Here is a 20897-nt window from a genome sequence, read left to right on the forward strand (position 1 = left end):
TTATATATATATGATTTACCTTGCAGACCTATTTATTTTTCCCAAAAATTTTACTTAGAATAGAGAACAGAGAAATATATACGCCTCATCATGCATTTCTAAGACTGATTCCTTTTTTCCAATCTTTAAAACCAGGCAAGACATTCAAAATATTATGGAATTATTCAAACCAAAACATATTTTTCACATGTTTTAATTAATTACAGCTACTAATAAAGGAATTTAAAATTTCTATTATTTTTCAAAGAACTACTCAGTAAAAATAACATGAGCAGTCAAAATAGAAGGTTAATAATCTTGAAATTATGCCATCTCCTTATGCAATACTGGGTGATATCAGTTTATTTCTGAATGCTTATCTTCATAAGACATTAGAGATTTAAGATTGCTGGACAATTAATTTGTGAACATTTGAGTGTACTGGAAAGAAGAAAGTGTAAGAGTTTATGAGTTAGGCAACATAGAAAAAGGGAAAGGATATATTTTACATACAACAGATAACAGATATTGGAGAATGCAAAAAACATTTGAGGCACGCATGTCTAAATTTTACTGTTTCATTTCCTTTTTTTCTTTTCCTTTTTCTTCTTTTTATTTTTTGTGGGTTTGTTTTCAGGTTTTTTGTTGTTGTTTTGTTTGGGGTTTTTGTTTTGGTTTGTTTGTTTGGTTGATTGGTTGGTGGTTTTTTGGGATTTTTTTTTTGTTCGTTCGTTTGTTTGTTTGTTTTGCCAGGGATTAATGGTATTAGTATTCTCCAGCTGGGAGAGGTCTTCATTTTCTGTCATTGCTTGAGTTTATCATTTCTTCTGTTTGCTGTCACCTCATTATAAACCATAACTAACCATGGCATCTTTATGCTATGGCAAGAAGAGTAGAACAGGTCCCTCTAATATTGATTATGGTCTTTAGTTCCTTTCTTCAGTATAGACAAAATATCAATGTCACAATAATTATTTGGAGACATATAGTAACATGAAAGCTAATAAAACTTTACCCATAATTTTTTAGAAGGAAAGAGCCTCAATCATTTGGCGTTTATACATTTTCCTCTCTTGTCACATGCAGATTAGTTTGTAGACACTCAGGGATTCAGATCTAGAACTATTACATCAAAGTGCCTTAAACCTGAACTATGAGTAGAATTACTCAAAATTTTTGTAGAAAAAAATATTAATGCATCATTAAATGCATATAATATTTCCAGGATAAAAATAAAATCAGAAAAAACAGAGGATTAATCACTGGTTATGCAGGAACTTAAAAGGGAAAAAAAACATCTTGCAATCAAAATGACTAGTGTTCAACTGAAAACAAGTTAATTTCATAGACAAAACAGGAAGAATTAACTCCTAAAATGTCATTTAAAAATCCCCAAAGAACTAAGAATAGCTCAAACAAATTAAAAAGTACCTCAAAGCTGAATATTTGGGATATATAGTTTCTATATTTTTTCCTTTACCTTATCTAGGAAATATATTCAATATAGAGGCAATGTATTCTGCCCTTTCAGTGTAATTAATGTTTCATAGTGCATTACCTTCAACAAAGGACATTTCAGCTTTAAAGCTAGGTGCAAATAAGGAAACAACGAATCAAATTTCTTTAATTTCTTTTTTTTTCGTGTGTGTTCTCCTTGTGCAAAATTATGTTATTTATCTTAAAGTGAACAAGATTCAAGTCCATCATAAGCACAAACAGAAATTGTTTGACTTTCTCCAGATAAGACACTCACAATTTCTACTGTCTAAAATTGGAAATATGCTTAATCCCTTAAATTTGTCTATGGGATTAAATGGAAAGATGATAGTCCTGAGGCGACATCATAATGCTGAATTGTATCCCCATTTGTCTGTTTAGGCCAGAAATGAGTTTTGCACCTTTAAAAGTAGATCTGAGAGTGAAGCAGGGGAGAAGAAGAAGCAGGGGAATGTGTGAGGTGGCTGTTTTCAAACACATAGAGATAAGAGCTTCAGCTTTCCTTCTCCTGGACTGTGCTGTCTGCAGCACACATAGACAGTGGGAGAGAGCTCTCCTTTGCTTGCTAGGTTCTTTTTTAGCAAGCTGAGGCAGAGAAGTTCCCTGGACTGTGTTTTTTTCTTTTTCTTGGAACTGATCAGCCCTGTTTTGGACTGAAAACCCAGACAGAAGCTCACACCAGTGGCATATTGGGGCCAGGACATGGCATTTTCCAGCAAAGGAGGGACTGGTAAGCGACTGAGTGAGCTGTGTTGCACCTTGTGAAAAGGATTATCTGAATTTGTCATCTCTTCTGAACAGTAAGAGGTTCTATTTTTTAATATTATTAGTTTTTCCGTGTTTTTGAATATTTTGCTTGTCTAATAAACTGATTTTTTCCACTTTTCTCCAAGGAAATCTTCCTGAACCAGCTGGGGGAGGGTAACTTGAATCTGTTTTCTAGAGGGACCCCTTTGGAAGTTTCCTCCAAAATTTGCCCTAAACCAGGACAATGATGCAAGACAACTTGCATTAAAAGTCTAAATTATTCAAGTTTCAAGTGATATAATAGTTTTATTACCTTTGACCAGAAACCTAATAAAAGGTTATAGTTGAAATAAACCGTGATTAATCTGAAACAAGCAAGAAAATATACTTACAATTTTACTGTATGCAACAGTAAATTTATCAACTACTATTTGAAAGTATTAGTTAAGAATTTTACTAATTCTAATTTTACTTTATTTAATTCTATTTCCTGCTGTACTTTTCTGAGCATTAAATATTCACACATAGAAATGCAATTTTAATACTGAGATAATTTATCTAGAGAAGAGAGAAACATTTGGAGTATTTACTTCAGATGATATCTTCATTATTTCAAAGCTAATGTTTTCCCTCTTCTGAGGAAATAAAACCTACTGAAGCTTTCTAAGGTTCCCAAGGTCCACAGGTTTGAGTGGTCAGAAGACCAGGTTCACTCTTGTGCCGCAGCAGGTCTCTGAATGCCTAGGTCCGACATTTGCCAAATATGAAGTGTGCTACTGAGCAGCACTCCCACTACATTCCCACTGTTGCAGTGCTCTTTATCATTGATACATAAAATGATAAAATTGTGTCCAGTCAAGTAAAACTCTTTGTAACCATTGTAATGTTTTTGCCTTGACTGGGTCTGCTCACCACCAGTATGAATAAACAAACACAAAAGCTTTGTCAGATTGCAGCACAAACTGTGATACAGACTATCCTTGCCAAAGAAAGCAGCAACAAATTTCCGGGGACCAGCTTGCAACTCCTATGACATCCTAGTGACAAAGAACATAAATCACAGGATCTGTCTAAATGGCAGCAGTGGAAAATATGCAGATGAGAGCTTTCCTTTAGAAAAGACACCCAGAAAACTATTCAAGAAACCCTGAATCAAAAACTACTGTCCCAGTGATAGGATGATGTATGTCTGACAAAGTGCAGAACACACTGTAACAAAACCCACCATCAACATGAGTGTTAAAAACACTTTTCTCAAATCCTTAAAATAGATGCAAATGTGGCTCCCCAAAGAGAATTAGCTGCAGATCATCAGTGGCTCAAGATCCTTTTTTGCAGGACCATGTGCTGGGCAGCCATTGGTGCAGGACATAATATTCAAGATTTAATTTATTATGTGATCGCGATTACCTTAAACTCTGTTCAGCAATGACAATAAACATTTTTTTTACACAAATACAACCCATGACCAGTGGTTTTCTTATCAAGCAATTTGTAAATATAAAGCTATTAGATAAAGGAACTACTTCAGTTCTTGTGGTTTATTCAGTTACTTTTATGCTCTTCATTTTGACATCAGTTAGAAGTAGTGAAAGCAGCATGTCACAGTTCAGATGACAGTTAACAATGGTAAAACAGTTAAGCTGCCTCAAGCTGACTCTTTTGAGATACAGAAAGTCCTTGATGTTCATGACTAGTGGTTTGCTACCACTGAAAACGCTGATGGATGATATGTGGTAGCTGGCATTATAGTGCATTGAATTATTTTCCCTTGCTGTGGTTGACTCTGAAGAGTTTTATACTCTTGAAGTGCTACACTGAAATGAAGGGAAACACTATCAATCATTAAAAATGTTTTGCATTTTAGGATACTTACAGAGTGGAAAAACACTGGGATTGATCAAATAATTTATACTCAATCAACCAGTAAAAAAATGTACTATTTTTTTTCTTTCTTCCTTGTGACGTGTCCATAAAAAGGCTACAAATTTTTTTGAATGTGTGTGTGAGTATCATGGATAAATATTTGCTCAAATCTGTCTAGAATACAAGTCACACCATTTTGTCAGCGTTCAGTGTACACTCTTCTAAATGAAAATTATGCTAGTATCTCAGTAAATGATCACAAGGTCCTTTTTCTACTCTTCAGCTGAAGGAATGTAGTGCTTTTATGAGAATGGGAAACTTGGAGATATTGAGATTTTTGGTCACTACTTCCTAAGTAACTTATTATATCTTTTGTAATACTTGCTGTTGAGATTGCTATCTCAGAATCTGAGATTAATTTAGGTTTTTGTCTGTTTTTGAAAAAAAAAAAAAAAAGAAACTAGACAAGAAACATGAAAGCAGAGATTTTTTAAGTTTTGAAAGAGGAATTAAGGCACTCATAATAATTACAGTTTAAAAATTGATCTCTTCCGTTCTAAAGCATTCTTGTATTTGAAAATAGAAGTTTTTTCTATCTGCTCAGATGGAATCCAGAGTTAAAAAAGTCTAGGACTTTTTCAGAAACATAAGTTTTTTTTTTGGTTTTTTTTTTTTTTACTGCACTTGATGCTGTATGAAACAACTCTTTTAAGCACTTGAACTGTTGAGTAGAAGTTTATATTTGCCACTTTTTAGTTAGAGAAAATGGGCCACGACTGAAATATATCAACAAATCCAGTTGTGATTGATCTTTGTTCAAGGGCAGTATTATATTTGTAGCAAGATATTAAACTCACTAGCTACATTCACTGTTTTACTCTAAGGAAAGAAGAAGAGAGAGTGACCTAGATCATAGATTGATACAATGATATGTAGCAAAACATTGCTCAATATCAGTAGGCCCCAATGTACAGAATCAGAAGTCCATTGAATTACAGCATCACGTCTGAAAATGTTCATATGTCTCTTTCTATTCCCTTGAGAAAAACAAAATTGGCTGAAGTGGGCAAAACTTAAATCAGTAGCAGTTCTATTAACATTTCAAACAAGGCATCACTAATTAAATCAGTTTCTAGGCTTCCCATAGTCTTGTAACACAGGAAGAGGCATAAAGATGAAAAATCAGAATATTAGAGGATACTTGCCTGCCTCTTTTAGAGTCTGATCTAATCCCAAGAAAAGCCATTCCATGGAAGGCTCCATTCTGTTCAGTGTGTATATTGGTCTTTCCATTTGAAAGGTAGGCCTACATAGCAGAACAAAATTCTCTGTACAGAACATGCCATGAGTTATGCAGAAAGTGTAAACAGCAATCTGTGCTTATAGCACTACCCAGGTAGAACAAATGTGTTAGTGTGTTGATGATTAAAACAGAGCATAATAAACACAGAAGAAGCTGCAAACAAAAAAAATCCTTTTGTGAATTTGTTCCCTGACAATGTATGGCAGGCATGGTGGGTAAGTCTCTTCATCCTACTGCATGTAGTCATCTTGTACCTGATTTACTGGATTAAGCCATTAGTAGTTCTCAACGCTTCAAAAGCAGATGTATCTGCGTGTACATTTGTATTATCAGTCCCAAATATTTGTCATTTTTGTGAGGGCATATTATTTTATCCTACAAATGTTCTTAGTATTAGCTGACACAAAAGGATTTACAAGGTTTCCAAAGCCAAAGTACATCTTGCACAAATTAAAAACAAGTAATTATACCACTTATTTCAAATCAGCTTTTGAGTATGTATTTCTTTTGTTTGCTACAACCATCTAGAAAACATTTTTGTAGTCTTAGCAAAATAGGATACCAAATGCCAGCATAAAATTCAATTATAGGTTTTAAAATATTATTAAAAATCCAGTTCTTGAACATCATACTTACACAGTGACAGAGAGACAGGTGGATGGCAATCATGGAAACTTACAGCTCAATATACATGTAATTGTAAAGTCACAAGAGAAGAAAGAATATTTTTTAAGCAGTTATACTAGGTGTTGCTTCGATGTAGGATTTCTCTGCACAATGAAGTTAAAATATGCTTTGGGATATTTTTTAAGGTCCTTGGTCAAGTCTTAAGGCAAGGATTTAAAGAATAGCAGGAGGATTAGGAGTGCTTTTCCTAAGAAACTCAAATTTATTTTTCTGAAATCCATTTATGCTTTTTTTCCCCTTTTTGCTACAGTCTTAAGCCATGAATTTGAGCTTCTTAAGATGTTTTTTAGCCTAGCACTTACGCTACTATATAGGACTCTCTGTTCCTTTATGTCATCCAGTATCAAAACTAATCATAGGGGAAAGGAATCTGGAGAAGGACGAGAGAAGATATTTATTTGGCAGGCTCATTATGTAGTGAGTATTTCCCACTGAAAATACTAGAGGAAAAAGCTAGAGTTGATTCTTCTGAGAGAAACACCAGATGACTCCTCAAATTCTTTCATATATATTGACTGAGCTGACATCACTCAGAGCGTAGTTTACAAGTTGGATGTAGATTTCTCACAAAGGCACTGCCATTTTTTCCCTATACTTTCAGTAAGCTGAAGTAATATACTTTAAATCATCAACAATATTTACCACCATAGATATGGAATGCACCAAAATGCACCAGATTTACCCAAAATACCAAAATCTCTTCTAGGTTTTAAATAAATGTTCCAGTTTCCACAAATTTTCCCAACAGAATAAAATAAACACAAATAATTTTTTTTAAAAGAATGCTAAACGATAGATACACTACTCTACTGGAACATGTTTAATTTGTGCCTGTTTTATATATATATTTTTTAAAATAGTAAGTATATATTTCTGGGATATGTATATATTTTTAGCATAATAAAATAATTTTACATGGCTCGACTATACACAAACTTCTAAGAGATCTTTGTCTCTTTTAGAAACCACTATTCACCTCAATTTCAGAGATGTAAATCAATATATATCCTAGGTGTCCTTGTGGAAAAACATTCATCTATTGTGATTAAAAAAACATTAAGGTTGTAGATGCTAGAAAATTGTATGCTTTTAATGATAAAGTGTATTAGCTAAATTATGTTACTTGATTATTACTGTTTATGGCCTCTTCTGTGAAGTTACTTTCTTTAATATATAAGGTGATTCAAAACTTTGAAGGGGATATGTAGGCTTTAATTTTACAGGGAATCTCCTAAATAAAAATAAATTCACTTCCAAAGTATTTAATTATTACAATCCAATGAATTTTGATAGAAATCAACTCTGTGAAGGACTTCTGAAAACTTGGGGTTTTTTTCCTTTTTATTAAAATATTTTAAGATAAATAAAAACACTGACAATGTTCCACAATATTTTTTTAGTGTTCATAAACAAGTCACCTTCTTCTCACCTGTTCTTGTCTAGTGACAAAATAGCTATAGTGTGTGCATTATTACAATAAAGGAGTACCAGAGGAAGAAATTGGTCTGTAAATCTCATTAATTCGGTGATTAGCACAAAGAGAAATTATTCACATGCTGAAGCACAACATTATTCTCTTTCAGAAGGACAGGAAGGGTGAGCTGCTGTTTGGTATGCAGTATGTTAAATCTATTTCAGTAAACCAAGTGTGTAACATTACTCAAAATTTCTTTTGTAGAAAAGAGCAACAGCATGCTGACATTATTCAGCTTTTATCTTGTTCAGCTCACAGACATTGACACATAAAGAATCCCATCTTCCATCTCTTTGTTATATTAAAAATAATAATAGAATTATTATTCCAGCAGTAAGCTTAAGTTCTTTCTTGCAAAATATAATTTGAAATGAGCAAAGATTTATTGTGTCAGTAAGTTCAGTAGTCACAAACCTCCTTTGTATTGTTTCTAGAGCATTTATTAGAAAAGAGTAAGAATGTTAAAGGCATGAATCCTTGAAAATACAGCTTAAATCAAAATGGAGGTGTGGAGTCTTAATTGCCAGTATTTTGATAGAGGTTTTTGTCTTACATTTTGTTTACTCAAACTTCTGCAATTTCAAGGAATCTTGAGACAATGTTCCAAGGAATACGTTAACCTCAGCAAAATGTTTCCTACAGTGCTGTAGAGCTAATTGACTGGTGGTCTAGGAAGAATATTTGGTTGGGCTATCCACAAGACATTAACAGAGTTGCTCTCAAACTTACTATTTTTGTAACTGAGCAAAAAGGTGAGAATGAGTTAAAAGAATAAGAAGGATTATGGACAAAAGCCATCAGTAGCAATTTCCAAATTTTTCCTAGTTGCTATACCATCAGAAATGGACCACAATTTCAGTCCAAGTGCTGGCCAGAACCTGAGGCAGATTTCTCCTCAGGGACAAGAGAGACAGAGCACCTGGCACCTGTATCTTCAGACAGCAACGCATCAGGCATTCTAGGAGCAGACAACTCTGCTGGGAATGAGTGCTGCAGTTAAAGCCATAACTCCCAGATGGCCATATGGAACCCAGGGAAATCATGGCAGTGGTATTTTGATTGGTGATGGCAATCCTTTGTCGGTGTCGCAGGGGCTGCAGCCATGGGGTTAGTGTGGGAAGTGCCATGGAAATACACGCATGAGCCGAGGAAACAGCTGCACCAACACAGGAGCAGGATCCAAGTAGAGCTCTGACAGCTACCAAAGGTTTAATATGTACTATGCTTGAGGAATGGAGTACTGAGTACACAGAAAATTCAGCTATACCTCACTTCTTAGCACCCACTAGAGTGACAATGGCAACAGCTTGACTGTGGATCTGAAGCAGTTGCAAAACTTGCTCACTGTTGCATGTTTTTAAAAAGACAATTGTTCACTTAATAATGATTAAGGGTGTTTGAGTGTTAGGGTTAATATAAAGCGGGAACAAATGTGAATGGGTTGTGACCATCACCAAACACCAGCAAAATGAGAAGAAATGTATATCTGATGAATAATTTCTAGATATTTCAGACTGTATGTGGAAAAGTACGGTATAGTATGATTCTGTAAGAAACCTGAATTCAAACAGGAGGGTGGAAGTGTTTGAGACTGTAAAGTAATTGCAGCAATAAACAAATAAGAAGCTGAGAATCTTCCCTCTGGTGCTGATAGCTGGAGAATAAATACCTGAAGAAAAATTCTTCTTACGATAAAAACTTTTGTCTTACCATTCTTCCCGCTCACCTTCTTCACACTAAACATGTCTATGAATTTGGTTGTAAACTTCAACACTAAATCTGCATTCATATGTTACTAGGGAAATGTTTGATTTTAATATAGAAGGCTTTAATTCCCACAGAGAGCAATTTTTTAACAAGAATTAGGCAATGTACTATAGACCATGACACAGATAGCAAAGTTGTGCTGATGGACTTATTATTGCTTTGAATTCTTGTTTGCTATAGTATAGAGGATTGACAAAGTGAAATAACCTCTTACCTAAGAATGGAAGTAATAGGTGGGGAAGTGACAAAAAATCCTTTTAAGAGAGGATGAAGCTGAGATTTTACAAAGAAATGCACATATATAAAAGTTAAGCTTTCTAAGAAATTGTATGGGACTTTTATCTTAGAAAGTGAAGTGCAGGGATAACAGATCTCAGTGGGGAACAGGGTACCAGGGGCAATCAGACACATGTGCAAGAAGATTAGAGGGTGTGGAATAAATTTCCAAACAGATATTTAGAATTTTTGCAAAAAATAAGGAATTAAAGGTTACAGGAGATATCCATAGGTACTTATGAACATGAACTTTATAAAGCGTGCAAATTCCTTGGGAGAAATTGGAATTTGGATTAATTAAATAGCTACTGGTGTTATGTATAATACATGGGCTACAGGTAGGAAATTAACAAAGAGAATGTAACCAAACTGTAACTTAGTAAATATATTCAAATCTCTCACTTTGTGCTGTGGTGTTGTCTATGTACAAGACTAGGCTGGCAGAGCAGACAATGAATCTGGATTTCAGGAAGAGTGTTTCAAGAAACATGAATTTTTTAAGGACAAAAAGGGAATAATTCTTAAATTTAGGACCAAGGATTTGGTCTTATTCCTGTTTGGGTTTTGTCAATCTAAGATTTTAAGCTATCTAATTATTACAGAAAGAGCTAAATTAACCATACAACTAATTTTGGTTGTTGGGTTGGTTGGTTTTGGTTTTGGTTTTGGTTTTGGTTTTGGTTTTGGTTTGGATTTGGTTTTGGTTTTGGTTTGGATTTGGTTTTGGTTTTGGTTTTGGTTTTTGCCAGGCTACTCATCCCGTCATCAATGATTTCAAGGCAATGTTCATATGGGTATGGCATTTTATATGAGATAAATATTAATTTGGATTCAGGTATGATTTGCATGGAAGATCTCTCTCAAAAGAGTACTTAACAGCTTGAGAACAGCCAGGGTTGTGATCCAGGTGAAACCCTTTTCTAACAGCATTTGATATTAGGTGTAGCAAAAGGGACAGTGGTCAGTACAAGAAAGCTGATGGTCTTCCAATTTTGGATATTTTTTAAAATTTTTAGGTCCCCATTGGGTAACACCATTGCAGACAACATAAGGAAGTTGGTGCAGGTGCCAATCTCATGAAATCTCCTGAATCAGGGTTATTATTGGTACATACAACTTCAGAAAATACAGTCTTTCAGTGTGTATCTGAGTTTTGACAGCAAAATATTGGTCTTCATCATACCATACCAGGCACTGAGGACAGGGGAGAAGGCATTGTTTTGCCATTAATGCACCCGTATCTTGAGCTTTGGTCTCTGTATCTCAGAATTCTTCATTTGCATATGAAAATCAACAAAAGTAAGTGTACCTCTACTCTTTCTCATTCATAGCAGTCAACATAGAGTGTACCTGTGTTTAAGAGTGAATGTTAGATACTGCCAGTGCCTCTCTTGCTGACATTTGAGCTCAGTATAGGAAAACAGAACTTTTACTTACACAAATTTTAGCAAACTTCCAGACTTCCAAACATAATGGAATAGAAAACTTCTTTAGATACAATATTAGTAGCCCTATTATTGTGTTTGAACAGTTCAATAGAAAACTAGAATCAATCTCCAGTGCAGGAATATTAGCCCTCTTTGGAAAAAAAGATGTCTAATAAGTTCTGCCTTTCCATCAACTGCTTGGCTGAATGTCAAAGAGAATCTCCAGTATGCTCCTATCTCTCTTTTACTGGGGAGACAAGACCCAGTATTCCAGATGAGCCAGGGATGAGCAGAGAGGAAGGAACACCTCACTTGGCCTGCTGGCAACAGTCCTCCCTGTGCAGACTGGGTTGTGGTTGGTTTTCTTTGCTACAAGCATGTATTACTTTTTAATGCTAGTTTGGAACCTAATAGGACCCCCAGGTCTCTCCCTTCCAAGGTGATTCCCAGCTTGTTGTCCCCCAGTGCTTACTGGTGCCTAGGTTATTCTTCTTCATATGAAGATATTGAAATGGATATACCCACGCATATACGTACTCATGGAAAAAACTAAATTGTTTGGATTCTTACATATTACCTGACAAAAGTCCTGTGTATAGTAAAAAATAGATTTCATCCTATAAGAAAACATATAAATAATCCCTCTACAGATCTGATTTCAAAAAAAAATAAATAAAAAAAAGTAAAACAGAGACCCTGCCTGTTATTCATTTAATCTGAATTTTATTTGTGAAATTTGTTTATTTTGGAGTCAAACCCAGCAATTCCTAGAATGATTATAAGCTCACTAAATAGTCTGCCACTAATGGGTTGACTTCAATAAATGAGTTAGGATGGCAGCATTAAATCCTTTTGGGAACTCAGCAATTAAGCCAGTATATGCAATTTACTAGACCAAAGTACTTCATCCAAATCCTATCAGTAAAAAGCATTTCCCCTTTTTTCACTTAAGACTTCTAGACGATCCTCTTGAATTCTAAGAGGGTCCCTGCAAATCTGGGTTGCCTAACCCACAGTACTTTACTCAAATATAGGATGTACAGTGCTTTCTAAATTTCTCTAAGTAACTTTTCCAGCAGTAAGTTTTAAAATGCCTTAGAGAAATAACTTAAAATAATATGGCAAAAATTTAGCTTCATAATTTTTCTCCATGCATATTTTTTACACTAAAACACATTTAATAGATAATTTCACTGCCATAATTATTAAATTTACCTTTATCAGTCTAATAAGATGATTTTTTTCACTCTAAATCACATGTAGACATACAGAAGTCTTGAAATGATCGGAGATAGAATTCTTTGTAGACCATATAAGTGTTATTAATTAACAATTGTGACAATCAGCACTGTTCTAATTAATTTCCTATTTGTTTTTCTTTTTTTTTTTTTGACCATTATCAACTTGTTTGGCCCATATTCTCTTAGAAATTGGTCAAAAAAACCATGATACCAAGCACAGTAAGAACAGTGATTCTGCAAAATATATCAGTTTGTAATTTGAGTGACTCTGTCAAATCTTTAAAAGATGCTGTTAACATGAAATTCTATTCTGTTAAAATATCAGCAAGTTTAACTATACTGTTAATGCTTGAGCTTCACCTCATATAGTGTTGAAATGAATTTATTCTTATTTTTCTGTTATGCTGTAAAAAAATAATGGATTTAGGATGTTGAACAATGTGCTAATGTTGGGAATCCAGATTGCATTTTTTAATTATTTAAAAAGCAGCAATGGATTTAGGCCAGGACTCTGCATCTCTTGGACTTTAGTAAAACATGGAATAAGCCAAATCAAGTGGACATAACTAACGTTTACAAATGGTGACAATTCACACCACATTTAACTTATTTTGCCCAGTTATTTTAATGTGACAGATAGCAAAGGAGGCTTAACCATGGCTTTTTAAACAGCTTCCCTATTATTCAGGCTTCCTGGGCTTGGATAACAGTTTATTCCATACCAGTCCGGCTTCCTTTGCTTGATCATGCAGCAAAGTCGTAATAATCCTATTGGTAACATTACAGGCTGTTGCTATGGAAATTAATGTATTATCTCAGAAAAATGACAGATGGGTTGAAGAGGGAACAAGCCCATACTTAAACACTGATCCTTACATGACTAACTAATCCCTAAACGGATGTCACTTAGAGAACAGCTAATTTCAAAGACTTTACTGAAACCATGTGACTAAGAGGAACAGCAGAGGACAGAGGCAATGCTAAGTATTTTGCTTCAAAATAGTTGCATTACCTCTCTTTCATTTCCACTTGTTTGCATTGCTTTTCTCTTAACATGTTCCAGACTACCTGTAGTGGATCAGGAACCACTAGGAGATAGCAGGAAATAGCAGCATTGTGTGTGTGCAGCTTAATAATAATAGCTTGTCCTCATCTTCCCCTCTGTGTCTGAACTAAGTAATTTAAAAAAAAAGAAATGCACAAGACAGCATCAATACAGTAGTCATCATTTGCTGATAAAACTGATTTAAAAAACCCCAGAAATTAAAGAAGGGCAATGTGTCATTATTCTGCTGTCACAAAAAGGGATATCATGCATATTTTGAGTCTTTAATCATTGAGGCTTACTCTTCCTCTTATTTTAAACAGAAATATTTGGGTTTTTTGCCCATATCAGTGTAAATCAGGCTAAATTACGGAGAGTGCAGCATATAGCAAGTGGAATTTGCACAAGAAGGCCAAAGCAAAAGTGCAGGTTACAAACTCCTCTGGGACACAAATGCTGACAGTGAACTGGATCAGAGTAGCAGAATGAAAATAACATCGACTTTTAAAGGAGAAAAGGATGACTATGGTAAGAAAATTTTGTTTAAAACTGACAAGTGGTTGCTAATTTTTACTCAAGACAGAAAAGATTTTTTTTCTGAGAAAACGGAAGGAAAGAATGCAACACTAGGACTTTTTTTCCTCCTAAGAAATACTAAATGTCACCATTTTGATAATGTTTTCTTCAGAATAATTTTACTACTTTTTATGAATCACATAACAACACATTTTTCTTTGGTGGTGATTTTTTTTATGTTTCTGGCTATGAATAATGATGTTGCAACAACTGTCAAAAATATACTATTGTTAAATACTTAGAGAACAGAAAGACCTGGCTGTGCTGCTGGCAAAATACTGATTATTAAAATTATCTTCTCTTAATGCTCTGAGTAGTAGCAAGAATAACTAGATATGAAAATGTATAAATCTGAGTCATATCAGGAGATAACACATCATTTCAGAATTATAACAAAATATGTATCAAGACAGGGATTTAATTTAAAATCTCCAGAATGCAAAGTCAAGACTTCAAAAATGTCATAGTTTTGTTCACAAAAAAAGTAGTGATTCCTTAAGGAAAAGTTATTATTTGAAATACTCAGAGAAAAAAAAATTACTACAGCTATGAATGTTAGATGTATATTTTACAGATTATATTCTTTCATATATTAACACCTGCAGTGACCCTCTCTTTGACTTAAAATTCAATGGAAGAAGGCAAGAAAAACCCTAAAACCCACACTCCAGAAAAAAGCTGAGTATTAACAACAAGCAGGATTAGAAAATATGGGCTGTGGCAGACATTTGTTTTGTGACCACACATATCATGCTTTTTGGTACCTTTGGCGGTTTATTCCTTTGACCTTTTTATTTGTTTGCTTTAGGGGGGGTGTTTTGGAGGTTTTTTGTTTGTCTGTTTTTGTTTCTAGTTTTATTTTCATGCCAGGTTAATCAGGTGAATATAGGAAATGTTAAATTCTACAGTTTTATTTAAACACTGACTAGGGCCACAAGAGAATGTAAGTCTCAATGGACTAGTGTTGTTTCTGCTAGGTGAAAGTCACAGACAGTTCAGAGCCATTAGAAATACAAAATAATGTTGCAATTGAGTAAAAACCAAAACTGAGAAGAGAGTAATGGGAAAGGCAGCACAAACTGGATCTGGATTGTCTTTGTTGCTCCCTCTAAGAAGAAAGAATTTCACTAATTTTTTTTTCTTATATAAAGGTTGGAGGGTTGTTATGTGGGTCAAGAATAGCATTAGTAATAGTGCTTTGATCAGATTTGTAATTTCTGCTTCAAAAGGCATGGTAATACTTGGTCTTGTCAAGGCAGATATAGAAATCAAGTATTTGAGACACCATTGGTTGTTTATATACTTTTCTTCCAGGGAACTAGTATGCAGGTCATTTAAATATAACATTTTTGATAAGTTAACTTCTAAGAAGCAGAGGATCGACAGATGTGTTGACAGAAGGAAAGAAAGAGATGCAAGAGGAATTTAGTGTCACAAGTATTTATTATGCAAGAGGCAGAGTGGAGACTTCTTCAAATCGTGTGCTAAAGCTGCCCTGGTTTATGTATACCATTGCCTGGATACCTTTCAAACTGTTACAAGAATGCAAAAGAGATCTTATGCCTCAGCCTTACTTCCAGGATACCCAAGGAGCCTTGCAAATTTTCTAACCTGAAACATCTTACAAGCAAATAGCATGCAAAATGTGCTAATGTATTTAATTAAAACTTTTTTTTTTTCTAATTCTAGATGCATTATCAATGCATTTGTAATTTAGAAGTTTAAAGCCAAATATTCTACAATTATGTTTGCAGTGTGGTATTCTGAAATTGTGGGATGATTCATATCAATTCATGGAGGTTTAGGTCAGAAAAGCAACATGATTTTTTCATACTAAGATTCACAGCAGAAGAGTTGAAGATCTTCATTACTTATCATAATTTACAAGGCATAATTTTAATAAAATACCCTATACAGAGTGTCAATAGAATGATTTCAGAAAAAAAAAAAACATTGAAATGAACAGACATGTAACAAAAAAAAACTCAAACCAAAAACCAACCAAAAAGCCATCCCGAAACAACCAGAAATAAAACACTATTACTCCCCAAAGTCTAAAAAAACTAAAATAAAGAACTATCAGATTGCACCTTGCCATAAATAAATCATTATTTAAGGGGACTAGATTGCATATGAGAGAAAAAAGGTCTAATAGACCAAAAACACTGACTTCTGTACTGAACAAGTTGGTAGAAGCCATGTAGGAATGGCTACATAGATCTCAATGTACCTTGATATAGGACATTGTGAAGAAGATTCAACAGTGACTTCACTGAAGAAAGCCTTGAATCAAAATCTCTTGAAGTTTTATGACATCTTTTGGATATGATTTATGGGAATGATGCTTAGGTTTCCAATAAATTTTTTTAAGTTATCTTAAGTTCTTAAAAAGAATAGATCATCAGTGCCAGAGGATGGTAGATTTGTAGCACAAAGTTTTCAGGAAGAAAGAGACAAAAATAGAAAATCAAACATACAAAGAAATACAAGCATTTTACAGTAGAGATTTTCCACAGAGCTCTTCAGGAACCTGTGCTCTGCACAATACTATTCAAAATACTAATAAATAACGTGGAAAAGGGAGGTAACAACTGCACATTTAGAGTACATAATTAGAACTGACTACAAGGATCCTCAGAAGAATCAGAGTGAATGACTGAGTGATAAAAATGACAGTCAAGACACAGAACTGATAAATGCAAAATAATGCTCATTAACAGTCACAATTATACATATACAGTGATAAGCTTGAAAGAACTATTAACATATCATATATTCAGGAAAAAGGTCTTTGTCTCATTATGGATGGATCTATGAAAATATCAGCTTGCTATTCAGAAGTAGTCAAAAACTCAAGTAAGATATTTTGGATTATTTGGAAATTAAAAATTTTTTTTTTTTTTTTTAATGTTGCAATTTCAATCTTTGTTGGATCTGAATTGGCTATAGCTTTAGCCATCTTTCTCTCAAAATCATGTAGAAGATCCAGAAGGTGTAAGCTAACAGAACAGACCTGATATATGGGGAGTTTCTACTTGATAAAAATTAAATATTTCCTGGTTTAATTATCTTTAGTTTAGATAAACTGTGAAGAATGTAACATATACACAACATATAGGAAGCTGAATGTTTTGCAAAAAATGAATAGACAAAGTTTATTCTCAATTTTTCATCAGAGTTGATAGTACAGCTGCTGTAGAATCAGCAAAAAGCTCTTCTGTGAGACTGTTTTGTACATATGATAATCGGCTTTGGAATTCATTGTTACAGGAAGCAAATATGAAGAGTTCAAAAATTATTAAGTCATTGAAGAAATGTCTGTGTATTTAACATGATTCTGCGGCTGCAGCCTCAGGAGTACTGAACTGAACTCCCCTCAGGTGTGGAAAGTCTCAGGGCCACCTTCAACCAGGTACATGAGCTGGGAGAGAAGTATTCACTGCTTCCCACACTCCTAATCATTTATCACAAGCCACAGAAAGAATCAGAAGACCTTTACCCTGGCCTAGTGTGGTGGTTTTTACATAAGGGGCAAGCTGTGGGAAAGTTTTGCTAGAGTGGTATAAAAGTCCTGATCTCAAATACTCGGCAGTCAACAGCAGGAATCCCATCAGTGCCAGAGGCTTTGACCCAGACCTACTCCTTCCTCTTCAGCCTTGAACTGCCATCACCTGCCTGGAGGCACAGGAGGAGCAGCAGCCCTGTGCATCATTCAGTTTAGCTGAAGACATTGGGAAAGGCTTCCACAAGGTTGTTCTTGCTGGCAGAATTCCACCCAATAGGATAAGTCTCCTTGCCAGCAGTGCTCAGCACACATGGGATGTAACAGTCAGGGGAGAGACATTTGGGAGACATCTCTCCTCTGTGCACTCTCTAAGCACCATGTATTTTCAGCACCTGTGAAGAGAGGAAAAATTAAAGAAAGCTACAGAATTTAAAGTTTAACAGCATGGAGCAGGTTATTTTTTTCTGTCAGAACATTTTGTAGCTGGCTTTCTGACATTCATCAGTTTTGTTCTTTGTACTTGCTTCATCTAAGGTGTTTACATTACAGATGTGTCACACAGACATTAAGTGTATTTGGTTCAAGCACTCTGAGGAGCACAGATTTGTAAGCCTTTATTCCTGTGCTTATTCATAAGAGTAAAGATCTCATAGAAAAAAAAAAAGATACTATATTTGAAAAGGCAAACTGTTGGTTTAATTTATCTCCATCTGCTTTAAGTATCTCTAATAAACATCTTGCTATAGTATCTAAGTGCTAGTAAGTGCAAATCAAGTTTCACTTAGAGGATTGAACTCTTTCACTACAAACACCCATGTAAAGAGCTCCCTGGCTTTTAAACATTTTACACAAAATATTTTTTTTTTAAATCTTACTCATTGATCACAACTTCAAACTCTTATCATCAAAATGAAAGCTCTAGCTTCTTTCTATTATAAATCCTAAGATCCCTGGAATGTGCCAAAATAGAAGTGGTATAACGTCAAGATAAACATAAATTGTTTAATAATTTAGAAACAAAAATCAAAGTTTTCCCGCTACACACTCTGTAAGCAGCTCTCAGCTTCTAACCTATCAGACTGTCAATCTTCTTTTATGGGGCAGCACATTGCTGAGCACTGTATAGCTATGCCTTGAAGCAAAGGCAGTGTCCTACATTGTTAGCTGTGCCACCACACCAATCTCTTCTGTACAAATGAGCACAAAAGGACTGAAAACTACTTTTGAAAATAGTTGAAGGCTATGCAAGGAGTTTTGTAAAATACCCTGAGATAAAAAATTATTTTTCTTTTTGGAGGGTCAAAAACTGGATTATACATGTTCTGGAATTTAGGCTTCCATATACTGAGGCTTTGTAAGCCGGTATTTGCTTGGGGAACACTTTCTGCAGCTTGAACTCTTGCGCAGGACTTTGGGGATTTTTAGGCAAGCATGTTCCACCTGCATGCTTTGAGTATTACATCTCCTCCAGTCAAACACGGAGAGAACTGGAAAGCATATGAGTATAGAAATATCAGGATTTGCAGTCAGTAGATGCAGAGCTGAGCCTGGATGCCACAGCTCCAGCAGCTCATTCTCCTCTCTTGCTCATAGCCACCCTGTGTCTGCTCATGCATGGCCAAGGCATGGTCCCCAGCCACAGATGTCTTGAGCTTTCCATTGCTCATTCACAAGCAGCCATGTTGCTCTGCATCCCCTTTTTCTTCCCCACTCACCCCCTCTGCATGTTGTGACATCTGCTTTCTTTTTGATCATCAGGAATATGGTAACCTTGGTAGAAATCACTTTAATCACAATTTTCCTTTAAAAAAATGCTTCACTGAAACTTCAAACAGACGATTTATCAGACATTTCTGACAAAGTCAATACAGACATCTTTTCAAAATTTCTTTTCTTTGAGAAGAAAAAAAAAAATCATCCAAATAAAATGTATAAAAGCACTCATGTTTATCAAGGTGGTTTGCATATTCAAGCTCGCTTCAGAAAAAAATACGCTCATCCTTTAATTTCTTTTAAATATGAGAAGATCTGAGTTTAAGTCCTTTTGAAACAGTAGGATGAGTACGAAAGATAAAAAGTGGAATCCTTTTTAATGAACAAGTTAACAATCATAATGACTAATAAATACTGACTATGTTTTGTGGAATTTATTGTTGGGTTGGGTTTTTTTTATTTTTCAGGTATGTGTTCATACTCTCTGAAAAGGAAAAACATTTATGGTTTTAAATCAATCTTCTGAGAACAGGATAGCTGTTTAATTTTTTGTTATGCTTATTTACATCAGAATAGTTTTGTCAATACCCACACCCTGAGTTAAAATAGCCCAAAGATTTTCAATTTCTTTCTTTTGGCATGGAGGGTCAGTACCCAACGGTGGATTTTTTTCTCTCCCCATAATTTTCTTTGCCCTTGATTTTCATTGTTACTTATGTGCATAAGCAACCTTGGTAGTTTTGGGGTGTTTTTGATGTTAGAGCTGTTTCCATGTTGCTAGCGAGTTCAGAAACATTTAAAAGTATCACCAGTTTCTTCAAAACAATCTCACACACACACACAAAAAAATATTTTTTGTTGTCACATTTTCAATCTTTGCCTTCATAGATTTAAATGCAGTTGAGTATTCCTTATTCTACTTTTGTGCCATTCAGAAAAATGGAAATACTTTGATTGATTTCTAAAGAGATTTTGTACCAAAAAGTACAGTAATTTCACGATTATAAGCCGCACCATTTTGACTAAAATTTTGGTCCAAACCCAAAGTGCGGCTTATAATCAGGTGCGGCTTATATATGGACAAAGAACGAAAAGTTGCTGTTTTAGTTTGGAGGACAGGTGTCTGCTGAGAAAGGCAGGAGTTTCTCTTTGAAATGGAGAATGCAAACCCCCTCTCTCCAAATCATTATAATTTTGAAATCAAGGGGCTCTCAGGCAAAAATATGGGAATTAGGAATACAGTAATTTCACGAATACAAGCCGCACCAATTTGACCAAAATTTTGGTGGAAACCCGGAAGTGCGGCTAATATTCCGGGGCGGTTAATCTATTAACAAAATTCTAAAAGTTGCCAACACGGAAGTGAGAGCCCGCGGCAGCCCCAAGCCAAGCTGGAGCCCGGCCGGCCCCGGCAGAGGTGGGAAAGCCTGGCAGAGGCGGGGCCAGCAGTGTGGGGGCGGGCGGCAGAGCCTGAGCCAGCAGGGCGGGGCAGGGGGGCGGCAGAGCCCGGGCCAGCAGGGCGGGGGAGCCCGGGAGAACTGGGGCTAGCAGTGCAGGGGAGCATGGCAGAAGCAGGAAGGCCGGCGGGTGGGGCTGCCTGGCAGCGGGGGAAGCCCAGCAGAATCGGGGCCAGCAGCGTGGGGGAGCCCAGCGGTGCGGGGGCCTGCAGTGCCGGCCAGGGCGAGGAAACGCGGCGGCGGTGCAGACGGGAGGGGGCGGCCGGCGAGCCTGGTGGCGGCGGCGGCAGCCCTGCTGGCGGGGCGAGCGAAAGCGGCGCTCGCGAAAGCGCCGCTC

At 35.7% G+C, this 20897-nt stretch overlaps 1 long non-coding RNA gene across 2 annotated transcripts in view; it reads left to right on the forward strand.

Moving 5' to 3' along the window:
• The first annotated feature begins 2006 nt into the window (after positions 1–2006).
• Positions 2007–20897, forward strand: part of LOC117001314 — a 71649-nt gene continuing 52758 nt past the window's right edge. For both annotated transcript variants that reach the window (XR_004419028.1, XR_004419026.1), the window contains exon 1: positions 2007–2276. This is a non-coding gene — a long non-coding RNA (uncharacterized LOC117001314). The remainder of the gene's footprint in view (positions 2277–20897) is intronic.

The sequence above is a fragment of the Catharus ustulatus genome, chromosome 1, assembly GCF_009819885.2.
Source record: "Catharus ustulatus isolate bCatUst1 chromosome 1, bCatUst1.pri.v2, whole genome shotgun sequence".
In the NCBI taxonomy this organism is placed as follows: Eukaryota; Metazoa; Chordata; class Aves; order Passeriformes; family Turdidae; genus Catharus; species Catharus ustulatus.